The 25,238-nt window shown below is 31.8% G+C and overlaps 1 protein-coding gene across 4 annotated transcripts in view; it reads right to left on the bottom strand.

Moving 5' to 3' along the window:
* LOC105473258 (MGAT4 family member C) overlaps nt 1-25,238 on the bottom strand; it is a 935,225-nt gene that overhangs the window by 378,026 nt on the left and 531,961 nt on the right. For all 4 annotated transcript variants that reach the window (XM_071071338.1, XM_071071335.1, XM_071071336.1 and 1 more), the window contains one exon: nt 22,471-22,533. The gene's annotated coding sequence lies outside the window, so the exon portion shown is untranslated. The remainder of the gene's footprint in view (nt 1-22,470; nt 22,534-25,238) is intronic.

The raw sequence follows: 25,238 nt of genomic DNA, 5'->3' as shown, positions 1-25,238 counted from the left end.
GATAAAAGGGAATGCTTATACACTGTTGGTGGGGATGTAAATTAATTTAGTCACTATGGAAAGCAGTTTAAAGATTTCTCAAAGATCGTAAAACAGAACTACCATTCAGCACAGCAATCCAATTACTGGGTATATATCCAAAAGAAAATAAATCGTTTTACTAAAAGGAAACATGCACTCATATGTTCATCACAGCACTCTTCACAATAGCAAAGGCATGGAATCAATCTAGGTGTCCATCAATGGTGAACTGGATAAAGAAAATGTGGTACACGTACACCACGGGATACGACGCAACCATAATAAAGAATGAGATCGAATGTTCTTCGTAGCAACATAGATGCAGCTGAAGGCCATTATCCTAAGTTAATTAATGCAGGTACAAAACAACAACAAAAAACTCACATTATAAGTGAAAGATAAACATTGAGTACCAATGGAATTAAAGATGGCAACAAGAGACACTGGGGACTATTGGTGGGGAGGGATGAAGAAAGCGGGGAAGGATGGGAAACTAACTATTGGGTACTATGCTCACTACTTGGGTGATGGAATCAATCACACCAAAAACCTCAACATCACACAATTTACCCATGTAACAAGCCTGCCTACATACCACCGAATCTAAAATAAACATTGAAATTATAATAAAAAGTGAGAAGCCCTAAGTCAAAAAAGTAATGAAATGAAGCAAAAAGTTTTAACTGAAAGATTTAAAAATTAGTGCAATGTTTAAAGCAAATTCAAAAAGGAATCAAGGAAAGAAGAAAGGACAGAAAAAAGAAAAGGCAAGAGGAAGGAAGGAAGGAAGGAAGGAAGGAAGGAAGGAAGGAAGGAAGGAAGGAAGGAAGGAAGGAAGGATTAGAAAAACATAAGTATACAAGAAGAAAAATAAAATAGTAATTGGCTCTATTTGAACAAATTTACATAAGGCTAATATTACATACTTTCAACTTTTATAGTCAATCTATTCACAAAAGATGGAAGACAGTATAGTTTCAGAAGAATACCTGAATATTATTAACAAAAAAAGAGCAAAAACGTTACTACAGATGGCAGAGGTTGTGTGTTAGAAGGGAAGAGAGAGGTGAAGGAAGATAGGAGATATAATTTTAAAGAGGAAAGCCAAAAAATAATATCATTAGTTGAAGAAATAAGAAATGCAGGTTTGGATTAAAAATAGGGATATACATGTCTGGGATGTGTATAAATTTCTGGTAAGAGAAAGGCAGGTATTCTCTAAAAACTGGTAAATAAATTAGATTCAACAATATTAACACATTATTGAGACATTTAAACATGTCAGAAAAAATATAAAAATACACAGGTTTAAAGAAGTAGTGTGTGTTCTTTTGAATGTGAGATTGAGAATGGGAAGGATGTGTGATTGGGATGGTAGTTCTGACTTTGGGCATACTGTATGTAGATAACAAAGCAAACCTCTACTCTTTTGAGAAGTTAGGATATTTAGTCTGAGAAGTTTGAGTGTGGAGTATGAAGCAACTTTGGCTAAAAATACGGAAGGTTTTCTAATGAGTAACACTGGAATAAACCACTTTGTAAAAAAGTGAATTAATAAGATATTTAAGGAAAATTTAATGCATATAAGAGACATTATATTTGAGGTTCTATGGTCTAACATGCCTTTAGCAGAAGGATTTTCAAAGAAATGCTACTAGATGGCAAACTCAAGTTATTTTTTAAATATGATATTTTAACTGAGTTTTTGCAATGAGAAATCTCATAGTTATCCTTTTCTTTCTCCATGTTTATCTTGTGTTAAAATAATTCAGCTTTTAGAAATAAAGCAACAAATTTAACTTAAGGCAAAATAAGGCCTCATCTTAAATTTTCATGGAAAATAATTTTGATGAAAACCTCTCAGATAAATCAAAGGAAAAAGAAGCTAGAAGTACATAAACAAATTATAAAGTAGAAATGGGTCCTGTGAGGAGAGATTTATTTGGTTTAATTTTCTTTGGGTAATATAAAATATGTAATCTATTTTATGAAGTTTTTTTGTCATTTTTCATATTCAGTTTGAATTCACACCTGAAAGAACCAGATGAATGTTACTCTTTCTTTTGAGCCTGAAATTTCTTTCCAACACTCCTCACAGAACTGAAACATTAATACTAAGCAGTACTGTCTATGCCTGAAGGAGCAGCCATCATGGAGCTGGGTGACACATCACTGCTCCCTGATGTCTGGCAATGTCTAAAATGCAAGCCAGCCCTCTGGAAGTGCTGGTGCTGGCACCTGTCAGCCCACTTCACTCTTCACAACAATTGTTGGAATTGGAACAGCCTTCCTCATATTGAGCCCAATTCTAGACCACATAAATAAAGTATATGGCTTTTCCTTAAAATATTATGTCTTTTTTTGTAGGGTGAATATTTTTTGTACCTTAAACTTACTGTATAGTTGGCTTCCAGATCTAAGTCACCAACAAAAAAGTCCTGACTGTATTATACTATGTTGTATGATGTTGTTTTAATTATATTATATTATATTATATTATATTATATTATATTTATTATATTATATGTAAAGTAAAATACATCCCCTCTCAGTATTCACCCAACCATCCTAATGGCACATCTTTAAGTGGCATAAACTTTCACTGTTTAATTATTTAGGATCATCCCAGGTTTGTTATTAATGGTTTTTAGGCTGCTGTTCTTTATCACTTTCAAAAGGTGAGCCTTCCAGTTTTATCTCTGACTTTTACCTATATGGTCTTATACCTCAGTCATTAAGTATTAGTGATCAAGACATGTTTTTAAAGTCTATGCTTTTTCCTACTCTTCTTATTTTGCCAGGGATTTCAACGTCTATCACCCAAGCTCTATTTCTCAAGATGTGACAAACACCTAACTACCCTCCTACAAGACTCAGGTAAAACATTTCCTGTGAGAACACGTTTTCTGACAAACCACAGGTAACTACTTACTCCTTTCTACTCCTACTGAAGCCCATAATCATGTCTATGACGGAATAACTTATTACAAGAGGCTCCTAGATGACTTCCTATTTCCTCTATACACCAAATCATACATAATTTCATAATCTCTTCCCATTGCTTTTAGGATAAAACTCTAAAGATTTAACACATTTAGCGTGAAATATAAGGCTCTTCATGATGTGATCCCAGACTGCTTCTTTAGATGTATTGATATCCCACATACATGCATAAGAAATCTCTCTCATGTCACCCCAGCAACCCATCCCATTTCCACGTAGTCCATCAAAGAGGCAGTGAATAATTCCTTCAGGTAATTCAGATCTAAGTTTAAATACCTTACTATATTTATTGGTGCATTTATTGACTCCTGTATAAAATGATCTACCCAATCACTCATATCCTGGTTTTATATCACTTAGCATTTATTTCTGTCAAGAACAGTAATGCTTGTTTGCATTTCTCTCTTCCATTAAAAAGCAAGTGGAATGACACTAGGGATGTTGTCTCATTTTCTGCTGAATTCCTAACACTTAAAATGTTAGTTTTTTTTTTTTTTTTTTAAGTGAGGAATGAATGAATGCTGGCTTCATGAAAAATGAAAAGTTTCTTTACAAGTTACCTAGGAAACATTGTATTAGCATCTTGCATTTCTCCCTTTTCACATCAAGTATCTGAAAGTTGAAACAGGCTGCATTATTACCTCTCCCAAAGTGCCCAATGTTTTAGGATTCAATAAATGATAATTTTTTTAAAAATTCACTATAATTTGAAAAGAAGAAATGAAATTTTAATTGTCATAAATTAGTAAGAAAATAAATTCCTGATGTACTGAGTGAATTCAATTTTACAGAGAAACTGTTCCTTGGTTCTTATTGTTTTTCCTTTGGAATACTGTAAACTTCAAGGAAGGACAGACTGGTATCTGCAGTTCTGCCTTGGGAGCCTCTGACCCAGCCCATACTTCCTGATACTACAAGATCTTCTTCATCACATCTACCTCTAAATCCACTTCTCTTGTATTTCTTTTTTCAATCTCAGTTTGGTGAAGGAAACTAATCTGATAATCCTGAGGAAAAAAAAATATCGATATCTGATAATGGCTTAATTCATCTTTTACAAAGGTTTGTATGTTTAAACCCAACAGCCAGTAGCCCAAAGGAATGATGAAATAATTTAATCTTTTGATTGTAATTCCCAGTAGGGAAGTTGTTATCTTTCTTTCAGCTCCTTGAGTGAAACTATATAAAAAGATGTTCTGCATAAAGGTGATCTAGATTACCAAAGAGGGGCATTTTCTTTTAATATTATTAGTTTATTAAGAAAATATTTTTCATGGTAAAAATAGTAATAGTAGTAATGATAATAATAATGAGAATTAAAATTTATTGAGAATTTGCCATGTACCAAACATTGTGCCAAATGCTTTTCAAACAGCATCTCATTTCACCATCATAAATGTACTATAGAAAATCACTTTTATCCCAAATTTACAGGTAGAAAATGAGACTTCAATAGGTTAAGTAGCATGGTCAAAGTCTCACTGCTGGTCAGTGGCGGGGTTGGGATTTACATTATGATCTGTATAATTCCAAAAATCATGATTTTCTATAGCCTCTCAAGAAAACCCACACGGTTTTAAAATTGGGTTATGTCTTATCTGTCATTAAACCCTAGGCATGAATCCCTTACTAATAACCTCGAGTGGTGACAAAGCCTTTTCTTTCTGAAAATGCAAAACTAAGTGACATCATAAAGTAGCAACTTACTTTTTTATCCAGCTCTAATTGTTACCACATCATTTTTCTTAATGGATCAAAATCTACCAACTATATAATTTATACTATTTAATTCCACTCTTGATCCTAAACAATTAAGCTAGGAAAAAATAAAAAAGTACCCTTAAAAAGCTTCTAATTTCATATTTTAAAGATGTATGGAAATATTTTAATAGATAGAAAAAACTAGATAAATCTTAAAACTATCTTTATACATTTTTAAAGTCACTATACTTTTTTAAAATTAAAGATGTTAACGTATCAATTTTTCAAACTTTCAAATTTATTACCCAACATTCTTTAAAATCTACGTGTGAAAAATTATTTTAAAAATTTAACAAGAGAAAAAAGACATGATATGAGAATTCTTTAGATAAAAGACCACTTCAGTTACATTAGCAAATATTTTGATTTAACATGTCTGCTAAAGTGTAGCATTCACATCCTTGTATTTCTATCTCTTTATTTTGATTTAATTTGAGATATGTTATGACATAAAATAGATCATTTACACTTGGATGAAGATATAAGAAACCTCTTTTATTTTCCAGAGTAAACAAAACTTTTCAGTTGATTTCTACTGAGTTTCAAGAAGTGTTTTGATAGTTTGAGATTTATTTATTGTTTTAATTTTAAGAGCTAATGAGAAAACTAAGACATGCCATTGAAAACAATACAAGCTGAATGCTTTTAAAATGCTGAAAATGGCCATTAGAAAATATATTTATTCAAATACCACTATGTTCTTTTTTAAAAATGTCATCAAGTTTTACTTTTTTAAAAATCAGAGAGCTGCTTACATGTTTCATTCTAAACCATTGGTTTAGCTATTGAACTAACTTTGGTTACTATTACTTTTTTAGACTTATAATCTTAACAGCTTTGTTTCTTTCCTTATTTTTCTAAAAGAATGAAGCCAATATTATATTAATTCATTGTTTCGAAAAAAAATAGAGATTTCTTAATTTTTTTTTAATTTAAGGCATCTGCTGGTAGAGCTGTCATTGTTCTTAATTCATTGAAAATGGTCAACGGGAAGGCCAATTTAGTTGCTTTGACTTGATAACACAAACTATTTTCCCTAAATATTACCTTCTAGCATTTTTACAAGTCCAATAATGTGTTCATATATGAGTCATAAAGCATACATTTTTAGATTGCAAAATTATACTAGCATGAGACAAGGTACTTTAGATTTGGATTGTGAAAATATCAGTTTTAAATTTATAGTAATACTCGCTTCAGTTTCTGTATACATTGTCAAGTTTATTGCAGGAAATGGGGAGGAGTTAATTTTATATTTTATTCATTATTCAAATAATTATTAAAATGTTTATAAACTCATCACAAGCATTGCTTATTTTTATTGGCTTTCAATCCGTGTTTAAAATCCTATTGTAAAACTCTGCAACACATGAAGTTTGATAGAGAATGTAAGTTTAGAGGAATTTGAAAGATTTCACAAAGCCCACAGAATACTCTCTTGCAAGATTTTTTTTTAATGTTAACTATATAATGCTCTTTAGTGATATACTGCTGCTGGCAAAAATTATATATATATATAATTTTTATATTTCTCATTGCAAATCTAAATAAATACATATATTATTCAAGTTTTCTATACAAATTTAGTGTTCATTTAATATCACATGAATCTCTCTAAAGTTACAAGAAATCAGAGTAAATTATTATAATCACCCATATTTTAATATTCAACTTGCTTTCTGTATCAGTGGTTAATATGGTAAAGTTTTAATATATTTCATCTTTCTTTCCTAAAATAATTTAATATCCCTATTTTAAAGGGGTGGTAATATGAAAAGAACCACAATAGTTATTTAGGATCGTAAAATAAGATATTTTTCAATATGCAGAAGGCAAAGAAAAACACTAAGTATGTAAAAAGATGATAATACAGTTATATAATTTAAGGAAAATACAGTATCCAAATCTCATAGGTGTTCTGTTTCAAATAATTACTTAACGGAAATTCGGAGTAGTAAAATAACATAACTACCGTAGTAAATACATACATATACAAAAATAGAATAAATATAAAATATATCTTATTTTTGTATATTTACTAATACAAATTGTTTTAAAATAGCATTATAGATTTATGCTTCATACCTTCTCATTGAAACATTTTCCAATAAAATTGTTGATGCTTCCAACAATTCCTCTCATAGTAATTTGATATTTAAAATCAAGAACTCTCTAAAGCTACTAAATCTTTGCCACTAGCCTAAATGAGGCAATATTCTTCTATTCCCATGAATTATTCAAGTTTATAAAATGGTGAAATCAGATGACAAAATACTGTATTTTAATATGGACTATGTATTCTTTTTTGTTTGTTTGTTTGTTTTGAGACGGAGTCTTGCTCTGTGCCCCAGGCTGGAGTGCAGTGGTGCGATCTCGGCTCACTGCAAGCTCCGCCCCCCGGGTTCACGCCATTCTCCTGCCTCAGCCTCCCGAGTAGCTGGGACTACAGGCGCCCGCCACCACGCCTGGCTAGTTTTTTTTTTTTTTTTTTGTATTTTTTTAGTAGAGACGGGGTTTCACGGTGTTAGGCAGGATGGTCTCGATCTCCTGACCTTGTGATCCGCCCGCCTCGGCCTCCCAAACTGCTGGGATTACAGGCGGACTATGTATTCTTATATAAGCCATTACAAATCAAAAGAAAACTGGAAGTAAAAATGAAGCTTCAATTAGTTGTTTTATTTTCTTTAAATTGATTACCAGAAGCAGAATTTCTTTATTTTTAATTAAATTCAGCAATGTTAATTAAGTATACCGTCACAAACTAATTTATCTTAACTAGTAAGTAAAATCTCCATAGTTAAAAACAATAGCAGTTTTTTCTTCTATGGTTATATATTGCACTTTTGTTTTAGTTATCCATTTTACAAATTTAGGCAGATTCTCATGGGTGGCAAAAGAGTGGTAGATAGCACTGTTTAATGCATCCTCATAAAAAGCAAATACGTATTATGTTGTATTAGGGACCACAAATGAGCTTGGTTTTATTTCATGTTTTGTGTGTATAACTTCCATAATCTTATATTCTTTTAATTATTTTTGTGCATTTTGGTTACTTATTGATTAAATATATTGTACATTAATTTTATTTTATTTTGTTTGATTTTGATATATTTATTATTGCTTTTAATGAATTTAATAGTAGATTTTATTGCTAAACATGTGATTTAAATCCAGGAGTAATTAGAGCGTATTTCTTATGTGCCACTTTTTAAAGTGTAAATTCCAGAGGGAAAATATAACAGTAATTGGTAATTGTACCATTTAGAATATTGTAATTTTGTATTAGCAGGTAAAGCAATGAGGATATAGATGCTTTGACAATTAATCTGCAGAGAAATAAGAGGTTTTTTTTTTCTTCTGCTTGTGCAAAGCAAATTAGAAAAACAATCAATATTTCTTTTCCAGAAGCATTTGCTCTCTGCCCCAGATTTATGTTGGAATGTTTATTTGGTTTGTATCATTCTCAAGAGATGTGGCTTAATAGAAGTACTTGGATAACAGTCTTAGAAATCTAATGACAATTGTTTGATTTTCCCAAATGACTACTTCCTAACAATTATTATTGAGCCTTGCAATGTTAAAATCACATGTTCAGTTTTAGATGAGCATTTACAAATTATTTCAGCTATTCTGTTACTTGCTATAAAATAAATGTCAATTTTTTGACCTATGTTAGATGTTCAGAAGCGGTCAATTGTTTTAATATAAATGTTGCATTGTTCACCTATGCTTCACACAGGGATGAACAACAATTTGAAGCTACTAGATCAATCCTATGCATGTTATTTGCAGTAAGTAGACATTAAAGTACAGACCTTTTTTTTAGATTGGATTGTCTCTTGATATAATTTAATTCACAGTAATTACTAATACTGAAGATTATAAAAAGTTTTGTCCTCCATGTAAACATGTATTGATACTTTTCCAGATTTTTCCACATTAAGTTCTCATTAATCATTGTATATTCCAGCAGCATACCAAAAAAGTAATAATTTATTTAGAACTTAGTAGAGCTACACTATGTAGAGTGAAAAACAAAACAAAACCTTACCCCAATTCACAAACAAGTATACAATATTATATTGGCACATTTCTAATTTTGCAATAAAAAAGGATTACAGTTCAATTATGACTTGACTACTTTGTTCTGTGCATGAGCAAATCCAAAGATCTCTATAGCTTATTATCCGTAAGGTGGGTAAAAGAGATGTAGCATTAAAACAATAAAAATAGTGCCTGAGGCTGGGCACAGTGGCTCACCCCTGTAATCTCTGCACTTTGGGAGTCTGAGGCAGGTGGATTGCTTAAGTCCAGGAGTTCGAGACCAGCCTGGGCAACATGGCAAAGCCCTATCTCTACAAAAAATACAAAAATTAGCCTGGTCTGCTGATGCAGCCTGTCTCAGCTATCCGAGAGGCTGAAGAGGGAGGATCACTTGACCCCAGGAGGTCGAGGCTAAAAAGAGCAGTGACCATGCCACTGCACTCTTGCCTGGGCAACAGATGGAGACCCTCTCTCCAAAAAGAAAAAAAATAGTAATAATGCTTGACACAGGGCTCCCTATACAGTCATTTTTATTTTATTACTGTTACATTCTCCATGTCAAAATGGCGTGGTTAATATTGATTGCATGGGCTTTGAAGTTAGAAAGACCATCTTGACTCTGCTAACTGTGTAACCATGAGCAAATTATATTATTGAGCTGAGCTTGCCTATTATTTAGCATAAGAATAATATTTTATTTTACATAATATTGTTGGAGGATTACGTGAGATAAAATAAATATATTTTATATTAAGCAATCAACAAATATTTGTTTTATTTTTTACCCCATCACTCAACTGAAGAAAAAAATATGAGACCTAATGTACAGCTTGGTGATTGTAGTTAATAATGTAGTGTACACTTACAATTTGCTAAGAGAGTAGATCTGCAGTGTTCTCATCACGCGCACACACACACACACACACACACACACACACGGTAATTATGTAAGGTGATTTATATGTTAATTAGCTTGATTGTGTTGTTCATTTCACAATGTATACCTATTTCAGAACATCACAGTGTACACCATTAATGTGTACAATTTTATTTATCGATTATACCTCAGTAAAGGTGAAAAAAGAAAAAAAAATGAATTACAAAGTGAAATAAAGGATTATAAGCACTTAAATCTACTAAGCTTTTTAATAAAATGGTAACATTTTTATTCCAGAAAAGGTAGATGAAATTATTGAAGAGTAAATAACCAGTTTAGCTTCTAAATACATGTGGATCATATTTTATGTCACAAAAGGGAAATTTTGTGTTTGTAAAACAAATGTATCTAATCACTTATAAAATCAAGAAAACCACTTGAGCTTTTACATTTGTCAAAGTGTGCATTGTACCATTTTCTATTTCATCAAAAAAAAAAAATGCGAACAATCAGAAATGAAAGCAGTTAATAAATAACTAAAGGCAAAATATTTTAACTAACAAAAGTCACTTTAAAGGAGCCTTACTCCACTCTTTAAACAATAACAAAAATAAGGCACTAAGCTAGTTAAGAAGGATGATTCAGACAATTGGCAATTTGTATTTTGAAGTCAGGAAGCCTTTTATATGACTGCTTGAAATAGCAGAACTCTGGTCAGATGGCTCATCCACCCTTTCTAAAACTTTTTGCTAAAATGACTAGAACCATATCTTTATAATTATGTATGTGCTCAAGATAATAGACATGTAAGCACGAATGCAAAAAAAAAAAAAAACTGTAAAATATGCTTTTACCATTATCTTATTATCCTATTTTTCATTTATCTGTCTTTTTATTTTATTTCCCAGGAATTGCCCTCATTTATCCCCCAGCACTATATTATAGTCCTGTGATAAGCCATATTGGAGCTGAGGCAAAAGGAAAAATTAGTAACATTTATCTCGTGTTTGTTTTAAAATTTCTTTTGTTACTTTTGGATTTTTTAATTTTTTATTTTCATTGTGTTATATTAAAATATTATTTATTTGGATTGCTGAGTTGATTGATGCATACTCAAACTTTCACTCAAAGTGAGTGCCTCACTTGCTTCAGTCTAGTCACCACCCTGCTAACTATTGTTTGGTTTGTATACTTTCTGGGTACAAAGCTGGGTAAACCTGGTGGTGTTTGAAAACTTGTGATTTATGAGTTTGCTTGTTAATGCAAACCAAGAACATGACATCTACTGTAGTGGAATTGAAATTATATAAATCAAATTTGTTTAAGTGGAAACAAATTGGAGAAAATTGAGATAAAAAGAAAATAAATTTCAAAACTGACTAAAACCCTGATTAATATATTTAAAGATACAAAATTATATTTTTACCAAGAAGGAAATTCCACCTACAAAAAAAATTGAATATGCAGAGAACTGACAGGAGTTCTTGGTTTTCAGTGAATCTGTTTGTTTGTTTTCTCTACCCTACTCCACCTTTTATAACCTGCACAAAAGATATCTTTGCTGCAAGTTCCTGAGACTTTGAGGAATTCCATAGCATGGGATCAATGATACTATTTCTTATCTTTCCTTACTGACGGCTTAAGGTTTACTTTTTTTCAAACGTTTATTGTTTACCTCTAGTCCAGAAACTTCCCAGCTAGCAAAATGTTGTTGCATTGTTCTTGACCTCCAACTACCCATTTTGACAGTTTGTGTCTTGAAATAAAAACAAAATACTCTCCAGGGTCATTTTATTGGAGTTCAAGGATGGAAAGTAGATGTAAGTGTTCAATGTGCCACATTTACCTTAAATTTAACTTTTTAAATGTTTAATGTATTGATAAGATCCTATGACTTTTTCAGTCAAAGAAATACAATGAAATGTAATGAGTCAAAATTGCTACAGTGAGATTCAAGATATTCAAGATATATAAATGTGTTCATTTTATTCATTTTTAACAGAAGTTTAAAAGCATCTACTATGTGCCAAGCTCTAATTATACTCTTTATTGAACATACAATCTTTTGCAGAAAATAGACATATAAACTGCATATAAACTGGCATTTTCTATAGATTAATTTTTTTATGTTGGAGAAAAATTTAAAGTTGCTACAGTTAAAAGTAGGGGAGTTTGAGTATGGCTCTGTAGTTCAGAGAAGTCTTTCAGAAAAGCCTATACCTAATACCTAAGCTGACTCATTACTGAAATAGGAACTAAGTAGTTAAAGAGGGATGGAGAATGTAAAGATACTATTTCAGCTAAATATAATAGCAATTCATGTGAAATTCTGTGCGAGTGAGAGAACAACAATGAGAGAAGCCTCAAAGTGTTCATTTAGCGTATTTAAGGCTCAGAATAAAAGTCAAGAAGAAATAAAAATTGTGATGATACTTCCTTGAAAGGATAAGTCACCTGTTCCTAACTTTATAAAGTTAAAAGCATCTTTACTGAATAGCACTACAAATTGACAATAGAAGAGTAAACAAGATTTAAATGGAGGAGTTTACCAATTGACTTCCAAACAGTATGACAAATCTATAAATTGTAGGTTTAAGAAAAGTATAATATGTAATATATACTACTAGTATATAGTAGTATAGTATTATTAGCAAAGTATACTAATATTCATTTACTATTAGTATAGTATATATTATATATTGTATTCTTAAATATTAGTTTAGTGTATATACTAATGTTAGTATATATAATATGTACTCTACAAATATTAGTATAGTATATATTATATATATTCTTCTTAAATGTATAATATTAGTATATATTAAATTTGTATAATATATATTATACAATTATTGTATTATGTTATATATTAACATATATTAGTATTATATATTAGTATAGTATATATTATATATTATACTCTTCTCAAATAACTATATAGTATTATATATTACATATAATATATACTATACTAATATATGCTATACTATATACTATACAAATATATATTATATACTATACTACTCTTCTTATAGGTTTTTAAAAATATTCTTATTGATAATATATGTACTCAATATGCAACAAACCTAAAATTATGCAACTCGTGAAATAAACATGAAAAATCAATGCCAAAAATATTCTGTTTTATCTTCTGTGGACCTGATATTAAGATACAATATTGTGTTAGAAAAAACACTGGGGGCATGAGTCAATTCTTGACTTTTCATTAAGATTCTCAGGTTAGGATTTTGTCAAAGCTTTTTAATAAAGTCATATGACCTTCTATACCAGTGGGCATATTTCAGTTCCTTAAACGTATTATTATGGAAAAAACAATCAACCAAAGGAATTTGCAGCAAGTAGAATTGTTTTAAACGTCTTAGTTTTCAGAAAGTAAAATTACATTTCCACCTAGGTGTTAAGTGTTTTGCTTCCGTGATTTATTTATAAAATCAAACAAAACAAAATGAAACTAAGAGTTCATATTTCTGAAGGTATTAACAGTGTTTTAATTGCCACCTTCCTGGTGCACTGCTAAGAATAGAATTTGAACATAGTTGTTTTCTTCCAAGAAATTGTCATGGGCATTTCATTATCTATGCATTCATGATTAACCCTTCATTGGTCCCATTTAAACAATTAATAGAATAGAGATTTTGACATATACTTTTAAAATAACTAAATGGTACAAGAATCATAATGTAAGGCACTCAAAATAATTATATCTACATTGGGAGTACACATTCAAGGACATGGACAAACAGTTGTATTTTCTTCTGTCTATATAACCATAGAAGTAAGTCTATTCTCTCAAAATGATATTTTGGTATTAGTTTTAGCATGAATTATATTTACTCAAGCTATTCTCTTCTCACTTTTCCATTATACAAGTGAACAGTCATTTACTCTTGAAAATATCCTATTCATAGAACAGTGCCACTCAAATTGAAATCATACCTTTTTTTCCAAGCTAGAAGAAAACACAAAGAAAGATTCCATTTCCCACTGTGAATATGAGCATTTTTATAGCTAAGAAAAATAATGGAGATTAGGCACTTGGTTAAGGATATTATGATGATGATCGTTTCTCTTTTTCCATCATCATTACATTTTTAATACTTCCAGTCACTTAAGTTGTAGATATATTCACAGGACCTTATTCATGAGTATCAGTAGTTTGTTGAGCAAAGAACCTTGATATTCTAGACCTTAACAATATTTGTATTTTGGTACAGTCAGATTTTCACATAATTTTTTCATGTATAAAATGGCCCATTGAACACCAATGTGCTTATTAGCTATAAATTCCTATCCATGGATTTTAATTATTTACTCAAGTCTTAAACTCTCTCCTTTAAATGTGTATCATTTTTTTATCTTGTAAAACAGAACATTCAATCCAACAGCAACAGAATACACATTCTTCTCAAGCACACAATAGAACATTCCCCATGATAGATCAAATGCTAAGTCACAAAGAAAGGCTTAAAAAAATTAAGAAGATTGAAAATATTTCAAGTATCTATTCCAACCACAATAAAATGAAACTAGAAATCAATAACAGAAAGAAAATGGTAAAACTCATATACATGGAAATTAAATAACACATTATTGAACAACCACTGGGTCAAATAAGAAATCAAAAAGGAAAAAAAAAATCTGAAACAAGTGATAATGAAAATATAACATACCAAATCTTATGGGATGCAGTAAAGTGGTACTCAGGAGGAAGTTTTTAGTGATAAAGATCTACATTAAGAAAAAAAGAAAGATCTCAAATAAACAGCCTAATATTACTTGTCAAGAAACTTAAAAAGGACATACTAAGCCCAAATTTGGCAGAAGGAAAGAAATAATAAATATTACGACATAATAAAAAATAAAATAGAAAAACAATAGAAAAAACTTGAAACTAAGAGTCACTAGTTTAGAAAGGTTGACAAAACTCACAAACCATTACCTTAACTAAGAAAAAAGAGAGCAGACTCAAGTAAATAAAGTCAGAAATGAAAAATGAGGTATTATAACTGCTGACAAATTTTTAAAATAACCATAAGGAACTATTATGAATATTTATGTGCCAATAAGTTGGACAACAAAGAATGGATGAATTCCTAGAAACATACAACCTACCAAGATGGAATCAGAAAGAATGAGGAAGCTCGAACAGATGGATAACAAATAAGGAGACTTAATCTCTAATTAAAAGTCTCCCAACAACAACAACAACAAAAGCCTGGGACTAGATGGCTTCACAAGTTAATTCTAAAAATGTAAAGAAAAATTAATAACAATAATTCTTCACCTCTTTCAAAAAATAGAAAAAGAGGGAAGACTTCCTAAGTGATTTTATGAAGCCAGCATCAGCCTGATACCAGGGCTATAAAAAGACACTTAAAGAAAAATATAGGGCGGTATACCTGATTAAATGAATGCAAAAATTCAATTCAATATACAGATGAAATAGATGCAAAATTTCAATTCACATTTCTGATGAATTGGATGCCAAAATCCTAAGCAACATATTAGCAAGCTAAATTTAAGTGCATATTAAAAGGATCACATTCCGAGCCCAAGGGGGCTTTATATCTGGGACACAAGGATGGTTCAACGTAAGAAAATCAATTAACCTTATCACACAAAGAAAAGGAAAGTTAAAATCAGATGATCACCTCAATAGCTACCAAGATAGCATTTGATAATATTCAACACCCTTTCATGCTAAAAACTCTCAACAAATCAGGCATAAAAGAACTTACCACCGAAAGTAAAGGTCGTATGTGAAAAGCACACAATTACCTTTGTACTCAGTGGTAAAAGGCAAAAACAAATTTTCTAATATTTGTAACTAGGTAAGGATGCTTAGTCTCATCACTTCTATTTATGGTAGTACTAGAAGTCCTACCCAGAGCCATTTAGAAAAGATGAAGAAATATGAAATAGCAAGATTGTAAGGAAACTATAAAATTTATTTTTGTAGATGACAACTATTTGCAGAAAACATCCAAACATGTTAAAATTAATAAACAAATTCAGTAAAACTGAATTAATATTGCTTCATCATTAATAAACAAATTCAGTAAAGCTGTTATTTGTCTATAGCCATGAAATTAAATTAAAACATTTTTAATCTTTTTAAACATTAAAAATTAATTTCATGGCTGTAGACAAATATCAAACCACCCAAAAGTAAATCAAGAAAATAATCACATTTATTACAGCAACAAAAAGAGTAAAACACTTAGGAATACCTTTAACCATGGAGGTGAAAGACTTAACCATTGAAAACTGTCAAACATTGGTGAAGGAAGCAGCTGATTACACAAATACATGGAATGGTATCTCATGTTCTTTGACGGAAATAACTAATAGTGTGAAAATGTCCGTAGTACCTAAAATAATCTGCAGATCCAATGTAATCCCTATCAAGATCTCTGTGATAATTTTAATTGAAATATAAAAATAATTTTAAAATGTGTATGGAACCACAAATACACCAAATAGCCAAGGCCATTTTGAGCAAGAACAATGTTGGAAGCATCAAAATTTCTGATTTCAAAACATTACTAAACTAAATTATTTAAAACAACATAGCACTGGCATAAAAACAGACATACAGACAAACAGAATAAAATAGACAGCTTAAAAATAAACTCATGCATGTATAGTCAATCATTTGGCAACAATGCCAAGAATACGTAATTGGGAAAAAATAGTCTTTTCAATAAATAATTCTGGGAAAATTGGATATCCACATTAAAAGAAATAAAATAGACTGTCATTTTATAAAATCCACAGAAGCCAACTCCAAATGAATTAAAGACTTAAATGTAAAAGCTACAACTGTAAACCTCCTAAAAGAAAACATAGGGAAAAGCTTCTTGACATTAGCCCTAGCAATGATTTCATGGATAAAACCTCCACAATCACAGGTAACACAAACAAAAATAGAAAAATGGGATTACATCAAAATTTGTGAGATTCACATTATGAAGACTACAAATTGCTTCAACGAGAAATAATATAAGACAAATTAAAGAAGAGGCATATCATCTTCACAAATGAGAAGACTTGATGTTTCTTAACATCTTACTTATCTTTGATTTGTTAGCTTTAATGCAATTTTAATCAAAATGTTATAAGAACTTAAAGCAACTCATAAGCTGACTTTAAAATAAAATAGAAAGGGCCAGGCATAGTGGCTCACACCTGTAATCTCAGCAGTTTGGGAAGCCAAGGTGGGCATATCATGAGGTCAGGAGTTCAAGACCCAGCCTGGCCAACATGGTGAAACTCCATCTCTACTAAACATACAAAAATTAGCTGAGGGTGGTTGTGGGTGTCTGTAATCTCAGCTGCTTGGGAGGCTGAGGCAGGAGAATCACTTGAACCCAGGAGGCAGAGGTTGCAGTGAGCTGAGATATTGTCATTGCACTCCAGCCTGGGCAACATAGCAAGACTCCATCTCAATAAATAAATAAATAAATAAATAAATAAAATTAAATAAAATAGAACAAGATCTAGAATAGTAAAAATAATCTTCAAAGTGAACACAATTGTTAGAGTTATATAACCTCATTCCAAAACTTGCTCTAATGCAACAAAAATAATGGAAAAATTTGGCCGGGCTTGGTGGCTCATGCCTGTAATCCCAGCACTTTAGGATTTACTTTCTATGCTTCTAAGATGAGAGATGGTTCAGCGGACATAGTCACATTCCAGCAGAATCCAAACGCCTTAAGCTAGTATGAATCTTCCACAATCTTGTCCTAATCTACTTTAATATGTAACTTTTATCCATAGCAGCTGTCAAACATAATATTTTCTATCCTTCTACATTTAGTTGACATAGCTGCCAAAATAAGCAACTAATTCTTACTAAACACCTTCTTCATACCTTTTCCTGATTCCATTTCCTATGCCGAGAATCCCTCAGTTTTCTTCAAAACTTAGGTTCAAATCAACATCAGCAATGTACTTTTGCAGCTTCCCTCAGCTGAAAATGAAGTCTCATTCTTTTTATTACTATAAACTTTATAATATACTCTCACAATAAGTTATGCTTAATACCTCTTAATGAATATTGACATTTTAAACTTTCACTTTATAGTTAAAGCTCCACTGCATTTTTAAGTATATATTAAATTTCCCTACTATGTATCATTTCCATGGTGTTAGAGTTAAAAATTTACAATGGTAAATGTCCTGCAGATCTCTGCACAGTTTCATACATAGTTAACCCTCAACAAATACTTGTAAAATAAATGAATGGATGCTTTTAATAATAATAGGTGTTTGTGTATTTCTTTAAACTATTTCAAAAGATATCCACAGAAATTTTCATAATTTATCCTAGACAATACTAGTTATGTATTCCATGTGATAGGACACAGGAAATGCTACCTCCAAATATAGAATTATTGTAGACTGAGTATTTTAAGCTGAAGGAAATTAAGAAAACCATAGAAGCTGAAAGATCTCTCTGACCTTCTCCTGTCCCCTCTTTTGAGGACCCTAATGTGATATGCACTTGCTAATATCTATAGGGTAGGAATGTTACACAGAGAGGCCAAAAAGAATCTGAACAAACAGGCCTTGCCAAGTTACTCCCCAGTTTATTGCCACTAGTACGTACCATTTTTATCAAATTATTCTTTTACATAATTGTCCATTCTTCATTCCAACCCATGGATAAAAATACATTTTTCACCATTTCCCTGGGTCTTTATTGCTGAAGCCTCCTATGTCATGTAAAACTCTGGAAAAATAAATTTGTTATACTTTTCTCTTGTTAATCTGTCAAGCAGTGCCAGCCAGAAATCTTGAGACCAATGAGAAAAATATATTGGCATATATATGGCATTTAATATCTAATAAGTTTTTAGTAGCTTTTGTTGTCTACTGAGGTATGATGCTTACTAAATTCTCTATTTACAAAATCTATCTGTAAATATTTTGTTAAATAAACCTGTGATTATATAACTTTTGGATCTGTGTGATAGTCTTATTTATAGAATTATCTGGTTTTCATTATCTGATTTCATTCAGTCAACAAAATGTTTTGATTACTTATTATATTCCAGGCACTATGCTAGGCACTGTATATAACATTTAAGTTTTACGGGAGAGATATACAAATAAACAATAAATAATTATATATTTTTAAATACTTAATAATTATGGCAAGTGTCATGAAGTGAAAGAATTCTATGAGAGATAATGGCTAGATTGAAATGTTAGAAAAGGCCTTTCCAAAGAGATCTTCAAATTACTTCAGCAGAGTCTGAGAAATAGGGAACTATCATATAACAATTAATATCCCTATATATGTGTATATATGTTAGCAGTGGTGAATCCATGTGGGTCTGGGGCAACCTCAACTCTGGTCTTCTTAGAAGAAAGAATTCGACCTAGGGGCAAAAGGCAGAGTGAGAGGCCAAGGCAAGTTTTAGAGCAGGGGTGAAAGTTCATTAAAAGTTATAGAGAAGGAAGGTAAGGAATGAAAGGAAGTAAAGTACACTTGGAAGAGGACCAAGCAGGCAACTTGAGAGATTCAAGCGCGTGGCTTGAGCTTTGACTTGGCGTTTTGTACATTGGCATGCGTCCAAGCGGTTGCATCCCTTCTCCCTTGATTCTTCCCTTGGGGTGGGCTGTCTGCGTGCACAGTGGCTTGCCAGCACTTGGGAGGGGTTGCATGAGCAGTGTGTTTACTGAAGTTATATGCATGTACAATTGTGACATTTTCCCCTTACTAGTTGAATGTTTAAACTCCACCGTTTTGCTTCTTAGTGACTTGAGGCATTTTTCCCTTCCCAGTTGAGTATTCCTAGAGGAAGCTCATATACCTGTTAAACTATACCATTCTGCCTCTTAGTGTGCATGCTTGAGTACATTTACTCAACTTCTGAGATCTTATTGGGAAGCTGCTGATCACCAGTTTCTGGTGTTTCTATCTATTGGAAGATTGCTTTTCCCTGGCATGGACTGCGACCAATAATTCTTTTAGAAAGACAGTTTAACAACTGCCTGATCATAACCTGATCATCGCCTGGCATTGCTGGTGGTTGGTGGGGAGGGGCCTCTCCTGCCTTGCTCATGTCTGCCTGACTACCTAATGTAACATGTAGAGCAGAGGAAAATTTACGAAAGATAGAGAGAACTATTTAAAAGTACCACTACAATCTGAGCAGCAAAATGTTTGTGAAATCTTTTAAACGTCTCTAACAAATACAACCTAATAGATTGTATATTTATAATGGTATTTATAAAAAGACATAAAAAATTAAAGTATATGGATTTTTTATGCTCTATAGACAACAAAATTTTAGGATGGAAAAAGCAGGGCAGAAATATGCCTAAGTATATGTACCTTGCAGATGGTATAATAATATTTTTTTTCATATTTTATGAACTAGTTTTCTTTATTTGCCTTTTTTTCCTTCAGAGAGATGTTTACCAGAAGATTTTGAAGTTCTAAAATAATTTTATTAAAAATATTGATTTCACCCTCCTGTTTATTAGAAAGCCTTACAAGATTTTAAGGTCACGGTCTTAATTTAAGGATTGGGAGATGTGAAGAATATCTCATTTACTTATGGTGAATTATGCATGAAAGGTCTAATAGGTTCCCTACAGTAATGCCCTAATTATGCTTTAATTCATCAATAAGAAAATTCTTGTTTATGTTGAATGTTCCACATTTAAACAACTGGGACAAAATTAAAAGATTATACCATGTAAATGCAGCATAAAGTCATCATTTGTATCTACTTGAAAGAGTCTTCTTTGCTACTTCATGAAATGATCGCATTTGTTTTAGATTGCATTACAGAATATAATGAACAATTTTAAATTAAAAAAATAGAAAAAAAAAATCAGTTTATGTTGCTCATTTACCCACAGTAAAGACTTTTGTCATAGCATGCTAAAAATACTTTAGAAAGATTTTACTGATTGCTTTAATTTAACTGCCACTTTGCCATTTATTGGCTTAATTTTGCAGAGAATGAAGCACACTTAAAACTCAAGGAAAGATATTAGGTTTTAGTTTTACACAGTCCATCATGAAAATAATAAAATGAAGAAAGGATTTTTTTTTCTTTTTTTAGTATTTGCCAAGTATTTCTCAAAAAAAAAAAAAAAGCCCCAAATCTCTCAAGTCACTCAAGACAATCTAAACACACAAAAAAAGCATATTTCCCTTTTATATTCCTCTCAAATTCAAACCAATATCTATCTCATTTTACAAGGCATGCCATTGTCTTTCAAAATATATGAAGTAATCAGTAAAATTTCCACAGTAAAAAGCCATATGGTAATTGGGAAAAATCTTTATTTTTTAAAGGTTTTTGTTTGTTGGTTGGTTTGGTGAGACTTGCTTCAAAGCAGCCGTGCATTTTTTCAGTATAAATTAATGAGCTTAAGTAAATATCCTTTTGTTTAAATAAATAAAGGAGCCATGAAAGTACATTCATCAAGATCTAGGTCATTAAATTGAAACATATCTATAACTATTTAATTATCTGAATAAATGACTGTGCTAAAAGAGGACAGGTTGATTAACATTTTTTTTGTTACAAACACTTGCATATTAAGTGATAGTCAAGTTTTTGTGAATCCTTTTGCTATTCAAATGTTTCAAGGGATCGTCTAACATATGTTCAAGTTACCAGCAGAAAAAGGCTATATGAATCCAGCATACATCATCCAATAGCATGAGTCTTACGACCCCTGAATGTGACCTGCTCCCAGAGGAAACCAATTTAATGCTCTATCGCACACAGAGTAGTATGTATGAATCACAAAGCCTCCTGATAAATTAATGACAGGTACACCTGAACAGGATTCCTTCTAAGTCACTTATCTGCAGCCAGGAAAGCTTGTTTCGCCCTCATTTTCAAAGATAAAGCCACATGGCATGTTTCCATGGCAGATTCTCACAAAGCAAACAGCCCCCATTGGCATTATTGGGGAAAAACATTCCCCTTATTATTTCAGGTACTGTGACAGCAAATGGTATAAAGTGAAAACTATCTTCCAGTTGAAAATTCATCATTTACCTATCTCTCTCAATTATCAGGCCTTATGTCTTCTCTAACCTTCACAGGCTCTGTGCCTCTTGCTCTTTTACTTTTATTTTTGACAATTCTGCTATCCCAGAATCGTAGCCATGGCAGGGTTCAAGAACAAAACATCAGGCTATCAAAGACAACTTATCAGAGGCCAAACAGTGAGAAGAGATGGCCACCATTAGCAAGTAGCCAAAAGACAGATCGATGACAGAGCAAAGAAAAGTGCACTAAGCTTCATCATTAACTGATAGCTTATTCCATTTGGAAAATCCAGGAGAAAAACTGAGATAATAAATATATGTCCTAAGTATTTAGGCATATTAGTCACAGAGATTTTAAAATTACGTTAAAAAAAAAGGCATGGAAAATGTTTATTTGTGAGGGATCTTATTTACACACTTTATCAACCATAAATACACTGGAATATCAAAACCTTGGAAAACCATATGCCTTAAACTGAATATCAGCTAATAGCACAAATATATTATCTTCTTCAGAGTTAAGTATCTATTATTCTTTTAAACTAAACAATAAAACAAACATAACAATTCTCACTTTCTGTATTCCTTATAAAAATGCAGAAACTGCACTTAATCAAGACTATCTCATTATATACCTTAAAAATGCCATATCATATCACCATGGTAGTTATATAGCATAGTAAAATTCAGTAACACAAATCAACGGACTCACGTTTTAGTTTCTATAGAGATAGCCTTTCTCACGCAGAATCAGGGCTGTGCTTCCAGGGTGAGTCTGTGTTAAATTAAAATGACAAAAATCTTAGTTTCTCATTCCAGTGTCACTTAGAATGCATGCAAATAAACTCCCAGTTAGTCAAGGGGAAAAAAATTGCATTAAAGAGTACTGATTTGTAAATTTGGTCTTTTCAAATGTAGATGATGTTTACCCCTCTCTCTCCCCCAATATCTTTGCAAAATTTCAGCCCAATGAACTCATTACTGTAAAAACTTAACTAAGGCTATGGTCAGTTAATGAAATTCAAGTCTGGGATTAAGCTCCATAAACACACAAAATGGCTGGGCATCTGGAATTGGGAGCGACATGGATGATGCTGGAAAGAAAAAGAAATAAGCCATATAATTTAGAGAATGTACAATATGATCAGTTTAGCTAAATTATGTGTTGTCCTATACATGAGGTGGTTCACAGTACCCTAAATGTGTAAGAAATAAAAGCAAAATGCTTTGAAAATATTACCAATACCATATCCAATCACTTTGTGGGATGTAAATATAGCTACTAAATTTACCTTCTTTGAAATTACACAGGTTTAATTAGATTGGATATATTTTCTTTATAGCCACAATAATTTAAACAACATTAAACACCATTCAAAATATGAAAGAACTTCAGTTAGTAGGCGATAAAAATTATTATTTCTGGTCTATCTAGCTACTATGTTATAGTGTTACTTGGTTTGCGGTGTACTTCAAAGTCATCAGTAATTTCTTAGAAGTTTTAGCAAATGCAGAACTAAGATGTTCAATTAAAACACTAAACTCTACCTGTGAACCTCCATAGTATAATAATGTTATTTTATTTTTTATGAGTTAGAAAAATATAAAAATGTATTCAGAAAAATTCATTTGAATATTTAAAATTTTAAATCCTATGCATTATTCCCCAGTTTATTTAAATTATATAAATGCATAGTCATAATAGTTTTTCCATTATTATATGTCAAGAGTTTTATACTGTATTATGCAATGTTTTTGAATTTTCTGGTTAACTATCCATCACCTCAACAAATATAGATCTAGAACAGGAGGCCCTTAACATTCCCTCTGCTTGACTGAACTATAGATAGGTTTCTTTCTGACTCTAGGCCCCTAACCTCTTTTTTCTTAGAGCATTTATTTTACAACACTTGTTATTGTATTATTTTTCTACCCCTTTGAGATGTAAATCTTCTCTCTGCACCTTGCTAGTTTTACAACCTAGTAAATTCTTTCTCTAGGATCTGGGGATACATCCCTTTGAAATGTAAACATAAAGAAAAATAATGACCTGATCTCCCAGTCTCTATAGGAGAGTATAAGCCTAACTTAGACGAGCAATATTAGCAAACACAGATGGCCGAATAACACTGGCAAAGCTCCTCACTAATATCCTCTGGTAGAGTGATTTCTTGGGGTTGGTTCCAGGAACTTCATAGATACCAAAATTTGTAGATGCTCAAGTCCCTTAAAAATCATCTCTAGATTGAGGAGAGTCAAAACTACCTGGTGACCATCCAAAGGCAAAACTCTTTATCTGAGGAATTCAGAAGTAATTATACTATTATTTAAAGCCCACATCTTGTTCCAGGTTTCTTTGCAAAAAACATATAGTAACTAGAATTTCTATACATCTCTGGAATAGATGCCTATCAAAACTCATTGTGCAGCCCTTGCTGACATTAAGGCACCAAAATGTCTACAAATGTAATCATTTATCATGACCTACATGGCTAATATGGTCCAAAATACCTTTAACCTCCCATTTTAAGGTCCATAAATACCTCTAAAGAAAAATCCGCTGTGGCGTGCTCACTCCTCTCTTGCTGAAGCTTCCCACTGCACTCTTCTGCAGTGTTCTTTCTTTCTAATAAAACCTTCCTTTTGTAAACCTATACTGATGTTGATAAATTCTTACCAACCCTTGAGTCAACCACTTTCCAATGCCTGGACTTTACCGCCTCCCTGGCATAGATTGCTTAATACAATGTAAGTGTTATGTAAATAGTTGCTATCTTGTATTGTCTTTTTTTTTATTTGTATTATTTTTATTGTTGTATTGTTACTGTTTTTTGTTTCCCAAGTATTTTTGATTCACAGTTGGTTGAATCCCATGGATGAGGAACCTGAAGATACAGAGAGACAATTATACTTTCCACTAGTTCATCTAAGCTCTGAACAATTCTACCACCTTGTGTTTCAGTAGAGTTCAGTTCAATATTTCTCCTTCTTTGCAATAAATCTTGAATACGCTACGAATGTTATAAATCTACCTTGCCTGTTTAACTCTAAGTGCAATTTTTCTTTCACATTCTCAGGTGTCTATTATGTGCCAGCAGGCACTCTGGTAATTCAGTGCTTACAAGTTAGACACTGTATGCCTTGATAATACCTACAATCCAGTGGAAGACTGAGACAAATAATTTGATATTTAAAGGAGAGTGTCTGGGAAAAGAGAAGGCAGGTGCCTGATAAAAGAGGAACAGAGAATAAAAACTATAATAGAAGAAATATCATCAAAGCTAGTCACTTCATGGTATTATCCAGGCAATTTGCAGTAGGGCAAACACTCCAGGAGGACATCCAGCACATGTGAAAACCTAGAAAGAAGATGAACATTGCAGTATGAAGACAAGAAAAATCAGAATGGCTACAGTGTATTCAGTGAAATGGGAGGGGTATCAGGAAATGAGGCTAAAACAAAATAAGAGAAAGATAGGG

Source organism: Macaca nemestrina, chromosome 10 (genome assembly GCF_043159975.1).
Source record: "Macaca nemestrina isolate mMacNem1 chromosome 10, mMacNem.hap1, whole genome shotgun sequence".
Taxonomy (NCBI): Eukaryota; Metazoa; Chordata; class Mammalia; order Primates; family Cercopithecidae; genus Macaca; species Macaca nemestrina.
This window is presented reverse-complemented; position numbering and strand designations above follow the sequence as displayed.